The 17,699-nt window shown below is 40.0% G+C and overlaps 1 protein-coding gene across 3 annotated transcripts in view; it reads right to left on the bottom strand.

The window, feature by feature from the left end:
* The window catches only part of USP54 (ubiquitin specific peptidase 54), a 125,037-nt gene extending 111,592 nt beyond the window's left edge, over positions 1 to 13,445 (bottom strand). Inside the window, exon 1 of one of the 3 annotated variants that reach the window (XM_081822889.1) lies at positions 13,297 to 13,445. The gene's annotated coding sequence lies outside the window, so the exon portion shown is untranslated. Of the gene's footprint in view, positions 1 to 12,943; positions 13,225 to 13,296 lie in introns of those variants that run through there. The other 2 variants (XM_081822891.1, XM_081822890.1) reach the window with 2 other exon arrangements.
* Between the last annotated feature and the right edge of the window lie 4,254 nt (positions 13,446 to 17,699).

Raw genomic sequence — 17,699 nt, 5'->3', positions numbered from 1 at the left:
CACATAATGATATTTTATGATTCCATTTGTATGTAATGTTCAGAATGGGTAAATCTATGGAGACAGAAATAAATTAGCAGTTGCCAAGGGCTACAGTTGTGGGTAGAAATGGAGAGTGATTGCTACTGGATATACGGTTTCTTTTTGGGATGATAAAAATGTAATGAAATTGGGGCACCTAGGTGGCTCAGTCAGTTAAGCGTCTGCTTTCAGCTCAGGTCATGATCCCAGGGTCCTGGGATCAAGCCCCGCATCAGCTCCCTGCTCAGCAAGGAGCCTGCTTCTCCCTCTCCCTCTGCCTCTCCCCCTGCTTGTGCTCTCTGTCAAATAAATAAATAGGGGCGCCTGGGTGGCTCAGTCGTTAAGCGTCTGCCTTCGGCTCAGGTCATGATCCCAGAGTCCTGGGATGGAGCCCCGCATCGGGCTTCCCGCTCGGCGGGAGGCCTGCTTCTCCCTCTCCCACTCCCCCTGCTTGTGTTCCCTCTCTCGCTGTCTCTCTCCCTGTCAAATAAATAAAATCTTAAAATAAATAAATAAATAAATAAATAAAATGGTTTTTTTTAAAGATTTTATTTATTTATTTGAGAGAGAGAGAGAAACAGCATGAGCGGGGAGAGGGTCAGAGGGAGAAGCAGGCTCCCCACTGAGCCAGGAGCCCAATGTGGGACTTGATCCCAGGACTCCAGGATCATGACCTGAGCTGAAGGCAGTCGCTTAACCAACTGAGCCACCCAGGAGCCCTAAATAAATAAAATCTTTATAAAAAATGTAATGAAATTGATTGCAGTGACAGCTACACAACTCTATAAATACACTAAAAACTTTTAAATTGTGCATATTAAATAGGTGAATTACACACTATGTGAATTATATCTCAATAAAACTGTTATTTTAAAAATAGGCATTTAGTAACTATTGAAAAAAGAAGTAAGGTGAAAGTCACCATGAAATAAAAACTTCAAATTGAATATATACAATGGAATATTACTCAGCTATCAGAAAGGATGAATACCCAAATTTTACATCAACATGGATGGGACTGGAGGAGATTATGCTAAGTGAAATAAATCAAGCAGAGAAAGTCAATTATCATATGGTTTCACTTATTTGTGGAACATAAGGAATAGCATGGAGGATATTAGGAGAAGGAAGGGAAAAATGGGGGGCGGGAACTGGTGGGAGAGATGAACCATGAGACACTATGGACTCTGAGAAACAAACAGGGTTTTGTGGGGGGGGGATTGGGTAGCCTGTTGATGGGTATTAAGGAGGGCATGTACTGCATGGAGCACTGGGTGTTATACGAAAACAATGGATCGTAGATCACCACATCAAAAACCAATGACTGACATAACATAATAAAATTAAAAAAAAAAACTTCAAACTGATTTTTAAAAGGGAGTTATTTCTTTTCCTAAGTTTTTATTTTTTATTTTTATTTAATTATTTTTTTAAGATTTTATTTATTTATTTGACAGAGAGCTAGAGAGGGAACACAAGCAGGGGGAACGGGAGAGGGAGAAGCAGGCTTCCCGCGGAGCAGAGAGCCTGATGTGGGGCTTGATCCCAGGACCCTGGGATCATGACCTGAGCTGAAGGCAGATGCTTAACTAACTGACCCACCCAGGTGCCCCTCTTTTCCTAAGTTTTTAGAGTAGGCATAGGAAAGACAACTGTAGGGGCGCCAGGGTGGCTCAGTCAGTTAAGCGTCTGCCTTCAGCTCAGGTCATGATCCCAGGGTTCTGGGATCCAGCCCCCCATCGGGCTCCTTGCTCAGCAGGGAATCTGCTTCTCCTTCTCCCTCTGCCTGCTGCTCCCCTTGCTTGTGCACTCGCTCTCTCTCTCTCCCCCGCTCTCTAATAAATAAATAAAATCTTAAAAAAAAAAAAAAAACGGGCGCCTGCCTGGCTCAGTTGGTTAAGCGACTGCCTTCGGCTCAGGTCATGATCCTGGAGTCCCAGGATGGAGTCCCGCATCGGGCTCCCTGCTCGGCAGGGAGTCTGCTTCTCCCTCTGCCCCTCCCCCCTCTCATGTGCTCTCTCTCATTCTCTCTCTCTGAAATAAATAAAATCTTTTAAAAAAAAAAAAAAGGAAAGACAACTGTTAAGAGTTCCATACTCTGCCCAGTTAAAATTATGGCCAGAATTTTATTCATACAGATTTACTCAAAATAACTTGCAATGTGGAAATTTGTGGTTTAAACATTGGTCAAAACATGAATAGTATAAATGTGTATTCTCAATATCAGTAAATACTCTAAAACTCAGAGATGTCTAAAACTTACCTTTTTAATTACAAAGTTTCCTACTACAATTCTGTGAAATAACTAGAAGTTTCCTTAGAACTGGTAGGCCCCAAGACTACAATGGCACTGCCTCTCTCTGGGGTTCCCCAAGATTAAAGGAACACATGATGGGAATTCCCAATCCTCACAAATACCTTTCTGGTCTGCAATGACCACGAGTAAAGATAAATAAAGGCTGAAAGAAATGGCACCATACAGCTTTGACTGGGGTCAACGTTCAGGACACGATGCACCACCAAAGGAAATGGATCTGCACAGAGAAACAACAGCTGAACCCAGGTCAGAAATGAGATAATGGCACACAAATAAGGAGAAAGTTCTGTTTCCATAGATAATGGATTTTTCTACAAACCTGACTATGAAACTACTGTACTGTCTAAAAGATATCTATTCAGAAATTTCTTCTCAGGAGAAAGAAAATTTTTTTCTTCTGGGAATTTCAAGTAAGTCATTGAATGCCTGCTGGCTTTATGTTAAAAATCTACCTTTTATGTCACAGAAAAAAATGAACCTATACACAGGTCAAAATAAGACCAACAAAAATATATTCCACAAGAGTCCAATATAGCCTTATTCTCAACTTCTGTTTTCATTTAAAAACTCAAATGCTATTTGAAAAATGTGCTTTGTAGAACATGTTTCTTGCTTTCAACATAGTACAGGAAGGTACTGCTAAGAGAAAGTATTTAAGGAGCACCTGGCTGGCTCAGTCAGTAGAGCATCTGACTATTGATCTCAGGGTCAGCAGTTCAAGCCCCACACTGGGGATAAAGCCTACTTTAAAAAAAAAAAAAAGTGCTTAAATACTGAAACATGGATTTCAGAAAAGTTCATCATTGCACACCAACAACAGGGCTATTGGCTTTTTTCTCAAAAGCCACTTGTCTATAAAGAACATTTATACAGCCAAACTGAAAGAAACACAAAAAACTCTGAAAGAGCAACAGAAGATTAAAAACGTTTTTATATATAGTACAATCATATAAATATTTATGTATGTGTCTGATATAAATGAGAATGAGAGAGAGTTCACAAATTTACTATATGGCACTGTCCCCAAACAAAAAATTTGGATAACCATTTCTGCAGATGTATTCCCTGGGAGAAAAAGACTGAAAAGTGAACCTCAAAGTGAATTCTACTTTCCCACTAATTCTCATTAAACATAAAAAATGTGTCCATATTTTTCATATCAATAAACCAATTTAAAATTTTAGTGAAGATAAGATCAGGCTGGTGACTGGCTCAACACTAACCTGGACATTAGAATCCATTTTCAATATTTCTTCTGGGAGCAATACTGTTTTTCTAGCAGGTAAATACTCCTTTTAGCACTTGCTATTATTTTCCCAACCCATACCATTCCTACTCATCCCAATGCTCAGCAATTTTTTATGTCTGGAAAATCCCTCAACACTCACAGCTCCCAGAATGTTCTCCTTGTCAGCCTCTGCCTTCCCTTAACTTTTAGTTGATGCCTTTCACTTGTAAGCACATCCAAACCTAAACAGGACAGGGAATTTATCAGAAGCTATCAGCAATGGAAAGGGTCTGGAATGGGGTGGTGTGTTACACGTGTGACCAGCAGTTCATGGATTTTCTCTACCTTCTATATTTGGCCATTTTGATACAACCTTCAAGGCAGACATCTTGGTATTCTCCTCAGTGCTGTCAATGGCACTTTATGCACTGATGGAGATGTTCCATTATCTGCACTATCCAATATAGTAGCCACATGTGAATATATGGCTAGTAAGACGGAGGAAATGAATTCTTACCCTTACTTAATTTTAATAACCACATGTGGCTAGTGGCCTCCATATTGAACAGCAAAGCTAATTCCTGCAGAAACTCAGGCTATTGCTCTGGATGCCAAACCCCTTGGCTAGTGACCAGATACCCAATCAGGATCTTGCCAGCCCTCTCTCCTAGATGTTCCTTGTATGCCCCAGCTTGCTGAGAGGGTCCTACAGTGAATAAATCAATCATTTGGAAACACAAAGTGACTACCTGCCTAATTTTCTATAGTTCCTATCATCTCAACCCTGCTGCTTTGTCACTACTAAATTGAACTCTTTTGAACTTCAGGTTAGTACTATCCTTTAGATATTACCAATTAGATCACTGCTTCTCAGACTTCAAGGTGTATATGAATCACCTCGGGATCTTGTTAAAACATGGATTCTAATTCTATGTTTCTAATATGTTTCTAAGTGGTCCTAACTCTAGGTTCTAGGTTCTCCTAACCCCTAATCTGAATGGATCCATACAACTGACAGTTCAGCAGCAAACATGAATTCAGACCTGTAAGTTATGGCATGCCTTCTCTTTCATCAAATGTTTGCACCATGTAATGGAGCTGTATGGCAGTATGAATTTTTTTTAATGTAAGTTCTGTGTCCAACATGGGGCTTGAATTCATGACCCCAAGATCAAGAGTCATATGCTTTACCAACTGAGTCAGCCAGGCACCCCTGGTAATATCAATTTTGAGCAGTGCATGACATTATTTGATATGCATGACATTATTTGATATTTACAGGTCTGAAAATTAATAATAACTACTATTTTTGAGTACCTTATTCTACAGAGGAGGATGTGGCTCAATGAGCTAAAGATCACAATGCTAATAACTGACAACTGGAATGGGAGCCAAGGTTTGTTAAATTCCAGTGCCCATAATCTTTCTACTATGCCAACTTCTCTCTCAATGCTAATCTCAAGAATGTTCACATGTCAAAGTTTCTCTTAAGAGAGCTATGAGGGGCTGTTGCCCCTAAAGAATTATTTTTCCCGAAGTATAACAATAATCAAAAAACTAGTTTCTTCTAATTGTATGATTAAATATCAGATATAGATATTATTTACATATTTACATATTCTACTATGGATTTTCAACCTGGTCAATTTTATTCAGCTATCTTCTCCCCAACTTTAAATTTAACTCCGTTAATGCAGATGGCACATCACAATACATAGGATTGAGTTTCTGAATTTTACAATCAAATACCATTTATACCCAGAAGTGGGCTTTTTTTCCCGTTGTTTTAATTCATAGTTTTACTCACCAGACTTGGTTTAAAGAATTCTAACCCTCTCAGAATTTTCCTAGTGTAAAGATAACTTCAAAGCATTGCAATATCCCATTCTAGTGTTTTACCTACTGATGGTCAAGAGGTTCCCATAAAAACAAACAACAACAAAAAAAACACTGCAAGCTATATGACAAAAGATTAATACTTTTCTGATAAAGAGCTTTAAAACATGTCAAAATAAGAAAAAATTGTGTATGCCAAAATGAAAACTGGCAAAGACATCAGCTGGAATATATGACTATCTAGAAAATCCAAAAGAATCAAATGAAAAATCATGATATTTAATAAAAGCATTTAGTAAGGAAATCCAATTCAAGATCAACACAGAAGAATCAATAGCTTTACTATATGTCAGCAATAACCAATTTTTTAAATGCGATAAGGTAAAAGATCCCAATTGCCACAACTTTAAATAACCATAAAATACCTAAAAATTAGACATGTACAAGATCAATATGAAGAGAACTATAAAATTTTCTGAAGGATTTTTTTTAACTTGAATAGGGAGAATATCCTGTTTCTTTTCTTTTTTTTTAAGATTTTATTTATTTATTTGACAGAGAGAGACACAGCGAGAGAGGGAACACAAGCAGGGGGAGTGGTAGAGGGAGAAGCAGGCTTCCTGCGGAGCAGGGAGCCCGATGCAGGGCTCAATCCCAGGACCCTGGGATCATGACCTGAGCTGAAGGCAGACGCTTAACGACTGAGCCACCCAGGCGCCCCGAATATCCTGTTTCTAAATGGGAAGTCTCAACATTGTAAAGATATAAATTCTCCCATAAAGTAAATAAACTATCTGTTTCAATTAATGCCAATTACAATCCCAACAGAATTTTTGTTTGTAATGAAACCTGAAAGGCTAATTCTGAAAGAAAAAGTCTCTTCTTACATATAGTCTAAGACTGAGAGGGGAACTGACCTTCAAACATACTACAAATAACCAGTAATTAAAACTGGGTGGTACTGGGGTGCCTGGCTGACTCAGTCACTGGAGCATGCAACTCTTGATCTCGGGGTTGTGGGTTCAAACCCCACATTCATTGGGTGTAGAAATTACCTTAAAAAAATCTTTTAAAAAGATGGGACTGGGGCACCTGGGTGGCTCAGTCGTTAAGCGTCTGCCTTCGGCTCAGGTCATGATCCCAGAGTCCTGGGATCGAGCCCCGCATCGGGCTCCCTGCTCCGCAGGAAGCCTGCTTCTCCCTCTCCTACTCCCCCTGCTTGTGTTCCCTCTCTCGCTGTGTCTCTCTCTGTCAAATAAATAAAATCTTTTTTAAAAAATAAAAAAAAAAAACAGATGGGACTATATGAATATAAAAATTTTAGTACATCAATAGACACTGTAGGGGCGCCTGGGTGGCTCAGTCGTTATGCGTCTGCCTTCGGCTCAGGTCATGATCCCAGCGTTCTGGGATTGAGCCCCGCATCAGGCTCCCTGCTCAGCCGGGAGCCTGCTTCTCCCTCTCCTGCTCCCCCTGCTTGTGTTCCCTCTCTAGCTGTCTCTCTCTGTGTCAAATAAATAAATAAAAGATCTTAAAAAAAAAAAAAATCAATAGACACTGTAGATAATGCAACACTGGAGAAAATATGTGCTCTATATATTTATAAATACAGATTTGCATCCACATACATATAAAGAGTTCTTGCTAATCAAGAGGTAAAAGAAAAAGCTTCAAAAAGGCAAAGAATAGAATAAGAAATTTCACAGAAGGAAATATAATAGCCAATAAAGAAATTAAAAGATGCTCAAACTCACAAGTAATCTGAAAACTGCAAATTAAAACAAAAATTTTCTGCCCACCATATTGCTAAAAATGTACGAGATTGACAATACCAAGTGTTGGCAAGTAGGGAAGGATATAGGTGCTTTCATAAACTGCTGGTGGAATGCATAATAGTACACAGACTATTTAAAGGGCAGATTGGCAATATCTTTAAAAATATGCATACCTTTCCAGCAACAATTCTAGGCACTACTCTAGCGGTATTCTAGAACATTTACACAAGACACAAGAATAAGAGATGTTCATTTTAATTGGTAAATGTAAAAATCGTGGATAACTTAAATGTCCATCAATAAAAGAATGGTTAAATAAATTACAGGAATTCAAAATGAAATATAATCAGCTGTTAAAAACTGAGTATTGGCAGGATGAGATCTCACAGGCACACAGCTAAGTTAAAAAAAAGAGCTGCAGAAAAAATATATTATCGCATAAAAAGCTATAAATAGATACATAAATTATAAATGGCATAGAAAAATCACTGGAAGAAAACCCACCAAAAAGAATATTCTGGAAGGGGATTCTTTGCTTCTAGCCTCTACATAAATTTTTTTAATGTATTATTTTTCCTCTTTAAGTATACAATTTAAATATTTATAAAAATTAGGGCATCTGCTGGCTCAGTTGGTAATAGCATACAACTCTTTATCTCGGGGTTGTATGTTCGAGCTCCATGTTGGGTGTAGAGATTACTTAAAAATAAAAAAAAATCTTTAAAAAAAATTTTTTAGGTGTTTTGGGGCACTTGGCTGGCTCAGTCAGCTGAGCAGGCACCTTTGATCTTGGGGTTGTAAGTTCAAGCCCAACGCTGAATGTAGAGATTACTTAAAAATAAAATCTTAGGGGCGCCTGGGTGACTCAGGCGTTAAGCATCTGCCTTCGGCTCAGGGTCATGATCCCGGGGTCCTGGGATCAAGCCCCGCATCGGGCTCCCTGCTCGGCGGGAAGCCTGCTTCTCCCTCTCCCACTCGCCCTGCTTGTGTTCCCTCTCTCGCTGTGTCTCTCTCTGTCAAATAAATAAATAAAATCTTTAAAAATAAATAAATAAAATCTTAAAAAAATGTTTTTTAAGTATTTTAAAGAAGACATAAACAGTGAAGTCAAGAAAGAAAAATATGGAAAAATGTTCAACTTCACAGGCAATCAAAGAAATGGAAATTTAAAATGAGATATCACTTTTCACCTATCATGTAAACTTTTTACTTTGTTCAATGTCTATTTATTTTTGCGATGTAAGTGCTGGGAAATTAATACTTTTTCCCACTCCCATCCCTGGAGGAGTGTAAATGAATAGAACCTTTCCAGGGGTATGTGTATCAAAGTAGAAGAAAAGGTCTTCAGGCTCTCCTGTGGAGATTGAGAGTTAAAGAATACTTTTAGACCATTATCCACTTTACACATCATCAACTACTCTTTCAGTTTTCAACCTTTCTGGGATAGAAGTTCCATGTTCTGCCCTCAAGACTCTTCCTCTCATCTCACTCTCTTACTTTAAACCTTTCTTAGAAAAATGTCTCGGGATGCCTGGGTGGCTCAGTCAGTTGAGCATCTGCCTTCGGTGCAGGTCATGGTCCCAGGGTCCTGGAATCGAGTCCCGCATCGGGCTCCTTGCTCAGCGGACAGCCTGCTTCTCCCTCTGCCTGCCACTCCCCCTGCTTGTGCTCTCTGTCTCTCTCTCTCTCTGATAAATAAAATCTTTAAAAAGAAAAATGTCTCAGTGCCTCAAAAATAAGTCACATGAAAAACATGGGCACCCAGCCCACTTAGTTAAGATGTTAGAAAACACAGAATGTCATTCACACCCACATGCTATTCTAGCCTATACATGAAGGACTGCTGCAGAAAGTCAACTCGATGAAAAAACCTCATCTGACTCACCTTCAAATCTGTATGTATGTCTTAAGAATATTATGTATTACAGGGGCACCCAGGTGGCTCAGTTGAACATCTTGGTTTTGGCTCAGGTCATGATCTCAGGGTCCTTGGATTGAGCCCCAGGTTGGGCTCCATGCTCAGCCGGGAGTCAGCTTGAGGATTCTCTCCCTCTGCCCCTCCCCCACTCACTCATGCACCCATTCACACGCACTCTCTCTCTAAAATAAATAAGTAGGGGTGCCTGGGTGGCTCAGTTGGTTTAAGTGACTGCCTTCAGCTCAGGTCATGATTCCGGAGTCCTGGGATCAAGTCCCACATCAGGCTCCCGGCTCAGCAGGAAGCCTGCTTCTCTCTCTGACCCTCTCCCCTCTCATGCTGTTTCTCTCTCTCTCAAATAAATAAATAAATAAAATCTTTAAATAAATAAATAAATCTTACAGAAAAAAGAATATTATGTATTACAACATAGTTGTATCCCTCCACTTTTTTTTTTTTTTTAGATTTTATTTATTTATTTGACAGAGAAACACAGCGAGAGGGAATACAAGCAGGGGGTGTGGGAGAGGGAGCAGCAGGCTTCCTGAGGAGCAGGGAGCCCGATGCGGGGCTTGATCCCAGGACGCTGGGATCATGACCCGAGCGGAAGGCAGACACTTAACGACTAACCACCCAGATGCCCGCCTCCACTTTTTTTAAGGCATGTCAACATTTGTTAAAATGGGCCAGTAAGGCAGCTAGACACAAAAAAATGAAACAGTAATATAAGAAACCAAATATAAGAAGCTTTTGAATAAATGATCTGAATGCATTTATTCTAAGTAGGAAGTATAAGTACAGTATAAGGGAAACAAGTAATCAGTTTGTACTCTCATCTATCAATAGCCACCTGAGAACACTGGTTTCCTAAAATTAGCTGAGAGCATCTATAACTCTATGTATAGTAATTATTAAATATAATTTGGCAATGTGGTACAGTAGAAGAAACACTTAATTGGAAATCAGGACGCCTGGGACATTGCAGCTGTGTGACTTTGGCAAGTCACTGAAAAGTTCCTCTAGGCTTTAGTTTCCTTAATATAAAAGGAAATGGATTGGACTCATCCACCTTAAGCATTAAGTCTAGACCTAAGTATCAACAATGATTGTATCTATCATTCTCACTTAGATTTCTAAAGAAACCATGTACTAAGATATAAAATTTGAATTTCAACCAGAAAATCAGATTTTGGACATTAGAATAGAGTTTAAAAAGTCTGAATGCAAATATATAAATACATGTGATATGTATATACATTTTTTTCAATACAAAAAAAATCCAGCAATATAAAAAAATGTTTGACTAAATCTCTTAAAGTCTGTTGTAATAACATTTGTCCTACTGCATTTGAATATAGATAACTGTTTCCATTATTAAAATGATCACTTTCTAGAAGACTGCAAATGTTAACAATTGCTTGTTATAACTATTTTCCCAAGCATAGCTCTCTGTACAATTATATACAACATGAATATGGCAATTTACTCAATTCTCTGTACAACAATACAAATATCATATTTAGCGTCATGTTAATATTCAAATTAGTTCCCATATAGAGTGTAAATATGTGAGGGAGAAAAATCTATGAACAAAGACAAAGAGACTGAATTCTGGTTTTCTGGCCAATTCCACCTTCAATCTCTGGCCCCCCAATCCCAAGGTACCCTCCCTACAAAAGAAGGAATCTTGCTTAGTTTTTCCAATCACATATATTTCTATTTCCAATCCCTAATCTGCCATTTACTAGCTCTATAACTTCCTTAATTTTTTAAGCTTCCATTTTCTTGTCTTTAATTGAAAGTACTAGTACCAGCTGAAGAGCAGAGTGTCATAAGGATAAAATGAGATAACATGACTGGCACATTAATAATCACTCAACAAATGTTATTATGCTTACTATTGACTTAAGAACATACAGTGGTATTTATTTATTTATTTTTTTTTATTTGTTTATTTGAGAGAGAGAGAGAGTGAGAGAGAGCATGAGAGGGGAGAGAGTCAGAGGGAGAAGCAGACTCCCCGCTGAGCAGGGAGCCCGATGTAGGACTCGATCCTGGGACTCCAGGATCATGACCTGAGCTGAAGGCAGTTGCTTAACCAACTGAGCCACCCAGGTGCCCTTACAGTGGTATTTATTTTAAGAGTACAAAAGAAGACTTAAATTATGAACTGACCTGTGAACTTTCTCAAGCTTTCATTATAACTTTTATCTCTTCTGAGAAACGTATGTTCTACTTATGCAGCACAGTTTAGAATTTGCTTAATGTTTTGTAATTTTTTTAAATTATTTCTTCTTTTTTAGTCTTGTCAACTAGGTAAACTCTTGAGGGCCAGAACCTTGTTTCAAAAGCTTGGTTTCATATATTGTGCTTATTACATTGTAATTATTTGTTTCTCTGTCACACGTCCCCCCTTCCTAGGTTCTGAGCATTGCAAGGCAGAGAGCAAAGTTTACTTGTGTTTGTATCCTGAAGGCTTAGTAATCACACAAAATAGGTCTCAATAAATGTTTGTTGAATGGGTAAACGAATGAATTAATCTCCCTCCCCCCAGTGCCTAACACAGTACTCTGTATATAATAGGAACTCAGTAAAGCTCCTTAATGGATTCATGCAGAAATCTTTTGGACCCAACCACATAAAGCTGTATCTTGCCTCAGAAAAGCACTTCTACTTTAAAGTTTAGCTCCTAATATTACAAATTAAAAGTTTTAGTCTAACACATATCAAATAAATAGGTTCAATGATTAACCACATTAAGGCTAGTGCCAGAAGGATTTAAAAGCCATTATTCTAATTAATGAATTTGTGAACCTCAACATGGAAAAATCCAGTTACATAATCAAGAGAGGTTATCTCCTGCAAATTTATACCTACAAAAGATAGTGAGAAAAATTATCAGAAAGTTTGTATCTGTAGACTGAAATGGGTAAGTTATTTTTATGCCTGAATTGAAGCCATTGTTTGCACTAGAAATAAGAGTTCAGGAGCAAAGTGGTCCAACCCGTCTCCACAAAATAATCTTGAGACTCAGAAACTAAATATTTTGCCTTCTCCTTGATTTTAACCCCTGAGAGATTCATTTTATTCTCAGATTAGCAGATACTCAAAACTTGTTCTGTCTCCTAAAAAAAAAACAAACAAACAAACAAAAAAACTTCATCCATTTCTTAAAAGGCAAATAACCTGAATATGCACACTTTGGGAACACTAGGTTTTATAGTCAACTTAACTAAAACTATCCCTAGTGTTCAGCTTGCTGCTGCTGCAATACAAACACTTTTCTTGGTTTTTAAATTACATCCGTGGAAAGCTTAAGTGTCGTACTGCACATTCTTCTACTGTATCAGCTAAACTAGTTTTACAGTGCATATATAATTTCATAAGTACACCGTAAAGGAATTCTATACTTGAATGAATCTGGGAAGAAACGTGATTTCAGCACACACACCCCTTTTTCCAACTCAATACGCTCCAGAGGAAGCACATCTTAGTTTTTTTCCTCAAGAATTTCTCTCCCGCCCCCACCCCACACTTTACAGCAGCAATCATTCATTATCCCACTCACAATCTCTCCGCAGAAAGAACCTCACCAACTAATACTAGTTCACCAGGACCCTACTTCCACATCACATCGTCCGTGGGGAATTTCCTTGGAAGGGGCGGGTGGTGGTGGAGGTCCCGGACGCCACCATTCCCGCCACGCCATGTATGACCCAGGTCCTGGCGCGCAGTCCTAGACTAGCGTCCGGCGGACCCCAAGGAGCTGCAAGGGGTCCGACACCGGCCCCCCATCCCCCCAGTGCAAAGCAAACCGGGCCCAACCTCCGTGCTCCCATTCAACATACCCTCCTCTTCGCGATACCCCATTTCTTCCCACTTAGTCCTCGATGTAGTCCGGTCCCTTTATCCAGTTCTGAGTCCGCGTAACCCTCTTCCTGCCAATACACACACCCTCCACGCTCCGGCCCCTGCCCCTTGAACCCTACTATACCCGGGTCCCTCCCACTGGACCTCACGGCAGCTCTAGCCCTCCGAGTGCCCTAGTGCAGACCGGCGTCAGGTCCCTGTACCCACTGGACCTAGGTTCTCCCTCACACGTCACACTTGGGCCCATTCCTCCCTACCTAACCCCCCAACCGGGGCTACCCCCTGCACCCCGTTACCTCCGACCCCGCCCCCCTGAGGGTGTCGCACTCACAGCTCCTGCCGCCGCATCCTTAACCGCCGCGGCTGCTATAGCTACAGGGAGCCAAGGCAACCAGCTCTCGCGACACTTTCCTCAGCAAACGGCGAGAACAGCCGAGAAGAGCTTCTCGCAAGAAAATAAACGAGTAGGCTCGAGAAGGCTAAATATATCTCGCGATAGTAGTGTGTAAAATGGCGGCCGCCAAGCGTTTTAGGGGTGGCCGGGAAGCGTTTGCTGGTGGGTGAGGGCAAGGAAGGATCTGGAGCAGAGAGTCGGAAAACTATTGCAGGGAGGACCGGCTGAGCTGGGGGGAGCTACTATAGCGAACCCTATCCTGGAATAACTTTAGGGATGTGGCCTTCTCCAAGTGCCTCAATAGAGCAGTGTCGCCTTTAGTTGAAGTTCCGTTTTCCTGGCATTTTCCTTATGCATACGGAGTGGTTAGAGATGGAGCGAGCAAGCCAGAAATTGACCTTACAATCTCCTCATAACCTTCCTTCAAGAAGTTTTCATCCGTTCTTCTCACACTGGTTTGCAAATGGTATTTGGTTTCCCAGAAATATTTGTTTATTCACGGGTTCCCCACCCCTATCAGTTCGCCAGACCAAAATAGGAAATAAAAGGTTTTTTTAAAAAAATCGAACATAAGCACAGGTGTTTGCCTTGGATGCGGAAAGGCGACCGCATTGGTGTATTAGTTGAATTTTGCACTTGTTGCTTGCCACACTGTGGACACATCTTTAATTCCTGACATTTAGTCGTAGGGCTTTCTCTCTGCTCTCAGACAACTGTAAATACAAACTGAGTAGCATCTGGAACAGAAGATGGATTCAAAGAACGTTGGTGAGGCTGGTCCGAAGGTAGTGAATTATCTCAGTTGGCCACAGTTACAGATTGAACTCCTTGTTCTACTCTTTTTTTTTTTTTTTTAAGATTTTATTTATTTGACAGAGACACAGCGAGAGAGGGAACACAAGCAGGGGGAGTGGGAGGGGGAGAAGCAGGCTTCCCGCTGAGCAGGGAGCCCGATGCGGGCTCGATCTCAGGACCCTGGGATCATGACCCCAGCGGAAAGCAGACACCCTAGGACTGAGCCACCCAGGCGCCCCTCCTTATTCTACTCTTTCCCCATTCTCACTACTGCACTTGACTTATAAACAAAACAAGAAAAAACATTGGTGAACAAGGAGGAGTAAAACAGAGAGGAACAAATAAGAGAATAGAAAGAATAAGTGGGAAATTCATATTCTTCCCTCAAAGCCCCTGAATAGTTCTCATAGTCTAAACCAATACTGTCTGGTAGAAATATATTGTGAGTCGCATCATGCGACTTAAAATTTCTAGTGGCCACATTTTCAAAAAGTAAGAAATATGAAATTAATTTTAGTAATTTATTTAACCCAACATATTAAAAATATTTCAACATGTAAACAATATTTTAAATTTTTTTAATATTTTGAAATTATTGAGATATTTTACTTTTTTCATATTAATTCTTCAAAATCTAGGGTTTATATTTATAGAGCATCTCAATTTGAACTAGGCACATTTCAAGAGCTCACTAACTACATGTGACTAATGATTAGTACTGGAAAGGAAAGCTCTAGACTGTGGACTAGAGAATACCCTGCCTGGGTAACTTTAGGGGGATGGTATTATGAGCATTGTGTTTTATGTAGAAGAAATTCTTGAAGTGGCTGATTCAAACGATTGCAGAAGCTAGGCAAGTAACAATAAAAGATGACCTACTGTAAAACAATAGGTAGTAGTGGGGACTAGGACTCATGGGAGAGTACAAGCACCTCTCTAAAGGGTAGCTCCCCTGAGCTCCTGAGTTTTAAAACACTATGATGACTAAAATAAAATAAAATAAAACAAAACACAATGATGAGAAACAGAAAATGTCTATGAGCAGTATAGACAGCTAGATCTGCTGCTAACATGTGGCCTCTGTGAACTGTGGTATTCAAATGCATGAAACATTTTTGAAGAAAAGATTTTTTTAACAGAATAGTGTCCAGGCAAAGACATAGCAAAGCTTGAGGATTCTGCTGGCTGGATCCTGTGCAAGTGTGCACTTTAATACATTAAACCACCATTGAGGAGGGGAATGAGGTAATTGGGTGATGGGCATTAAGGAGGGCACTTGAAGTAATGAGCACTGGATGTTATATGCAACTGATGAGTCATTAAATTCTACCTCTGAAACTAATAGTACAGTATAAATTAAATTGAATTTATTTTTTTTAAGATTTTATTTATTTGACAGAGAGTGAGAGAGCACAAGCAGGGGAAGCAGCAGGCAGAGGGAGAGGAAGAAGCAGGCTCCCTGCTGAACAGAGAGCCCGATGCGGGGCTCAATCCCAGGACCCTGGGATCATGGATCATGACCTGAGCTGAAGGCAGCCGCTTAACCAACTGAGCCACCCAGGCGCCCCAATTAAATTTAATTTAAATAAATTTTTAAAAGGAAAGAAAAAGAAAACCACCATTGCAACCTCTGATAATAATTTGACTTAGAAGTAGACTTCTCTGGGTGCCTGGGTGGCTCAGTCAGTTAAGCGTCTGCCTTCCACTCACGTCATGATCCCAGGGTCCTGGGATCGATCCCCACATCGGGCCCCCTGCTCAGCGGGGAGCCTGCTTCTCTCTCTCCCTCTGCCTGCTGCTCCCCCTGCTTGTACTCTCTCTCTCTCTGTCAAATAAGTAAATAAATAAATAATCTTTAAAAAAAAAAAAAAGTAGACTTCTCTACTCAGAAGGTAATTTCACAACCAACCTGAGCTCCCTATAAATTAATAAGCTTATGTCATGATTTTTTGTTATATTTAAGATTTCAGACATTCTGAGCTTGGAAAAATTAAGTTTCTAGGTTCCCAGAGCTGTTGACTAGCAGACCTTGGATTTTTTTTTACCCAAACTGTAAGGATAGGCATTTAATAGTTATTTTATGGTTGACTGTGAAATCTCTATGTCACATGAAAGTTATGTGTCTTTGTACAGCTGATGCCTGACATAATACTTGGTATACAGTAGGCACTTAAAAAACATTTGTTAAAGGAATATAGTCCTGGGGGTGGTAGCAAAAAAATAGAAAAGTAATATAATCCTTAACTTTGGGGAAGGGATCGCAGTTTTTTAAACGTGAGAATCTGATGAAAACTATGAACCCTTATCCAGATCCTGTTGGTGCCCTACCCATATTCCCTCAGCCCACCGCAGAGCTTACTACAGCTTTGGTAGACAGTACAAGTACATACCTTCCTACCTCAGACATCTGAGTATTTCTTTCCCTGGAAGAGCCAGCAGAGTTAACATTCCCAGTAGCAATCTGCAACCAGTGAAAGATAGAATTTGGTGGCTAAATACTAGAGTTCCTCACCCTCTTGGTGGGGCAATTCTGAGGTCTGTTCTAAAGGAGTGTTTCTCAAAATTTACTGACACCTATGAATTGCATGGAGAGATCAAAGACACAGATTCTTTTTTTTTTTTTTTTAAGATTTTTTATTTATTTATCTGAGAGAGAGAATGGGACACAGAGAGCATGAGAGGGGGAGGATCAGAGGGAGAAGCAGACTCCCTGTCGAGCAGGGAGCCCGATGCAGGACTCGATCCCGGGACTCCAGGATCATGACCTGAGCCGAAGGCAGTTGCTTAACCAACTGAGCCACCCAGGCGCCCCAAAGACACAGATTCTTGAGTTTGCATTTTAACCAGTCTCTCAGGAAATAATAATGTGGCCAGTCCATGGACCACACATTAAATAGCATTCTTCTCAGATAGTACCAAATGGGATTCAACTCCAGTTGCCCAAATCACCTTTACTGGCTTTCTTCTCACTCCCTTAAACTGTTTGGATTTCTGGGATCACCATCCAACCTTCTGGGATTACTTGCATCCAAATCTGTCTGAGGGTCTATTTGGGGGGAAATCCAACCTATGGCAACACTCTCCTTAGAAAAATACACACAGAAAAATCCTTAGAAAAAATGGGGAATATTACTCAGCCATCAAAAAGAATGAAATCTTGCCATTTGCAACAACATGGATAGAACTAGAGGGTATTAGGCTAAGTAAAATAAATCAGTCAGAGAAAGACAAATATCATATGATTTGACTCATGGAATTTAAGAAACAAAACATGAGCATAGGGGAAGGGAAGGGAAGACAAAATAACATAAAAACAGAGAGGGAGGAAAACCATAAGAGACTCTTACTATAGGGAACAAACTGAGGGTTATGGAACGGGAGGTGAGTGGGGAGATAGGGTAACTGGGTGATGGGCATTAAGGAGGGCACTTGATGTAATGAGCACTGGGTGTTATATGCAACAGATGAATCACTAAATTCTACCCCTGAAACTAATAATACACTGTATGTTAACTAAATTGAATTTAAAAAATAATAATAAATTA

Source organism: Leptonychotes weddellii, chromosome 6 (genome assembly GCF_054177405.1).
Source record: "Leptonychotes weddellii isolate Sample4059 chromosome 6, ASM5417740v2, whole genome shotgun sequence".
NCBI classification, from domain to species: Eukaryota; Metazoa; Chordata; class Mammalia; order Carnivora; family Phocidae; genus Leptonychotes; species Leptonychotes weddellii.
This window is presented reverse-complemented; position numbering and strand designations above follow the sequence as displayed.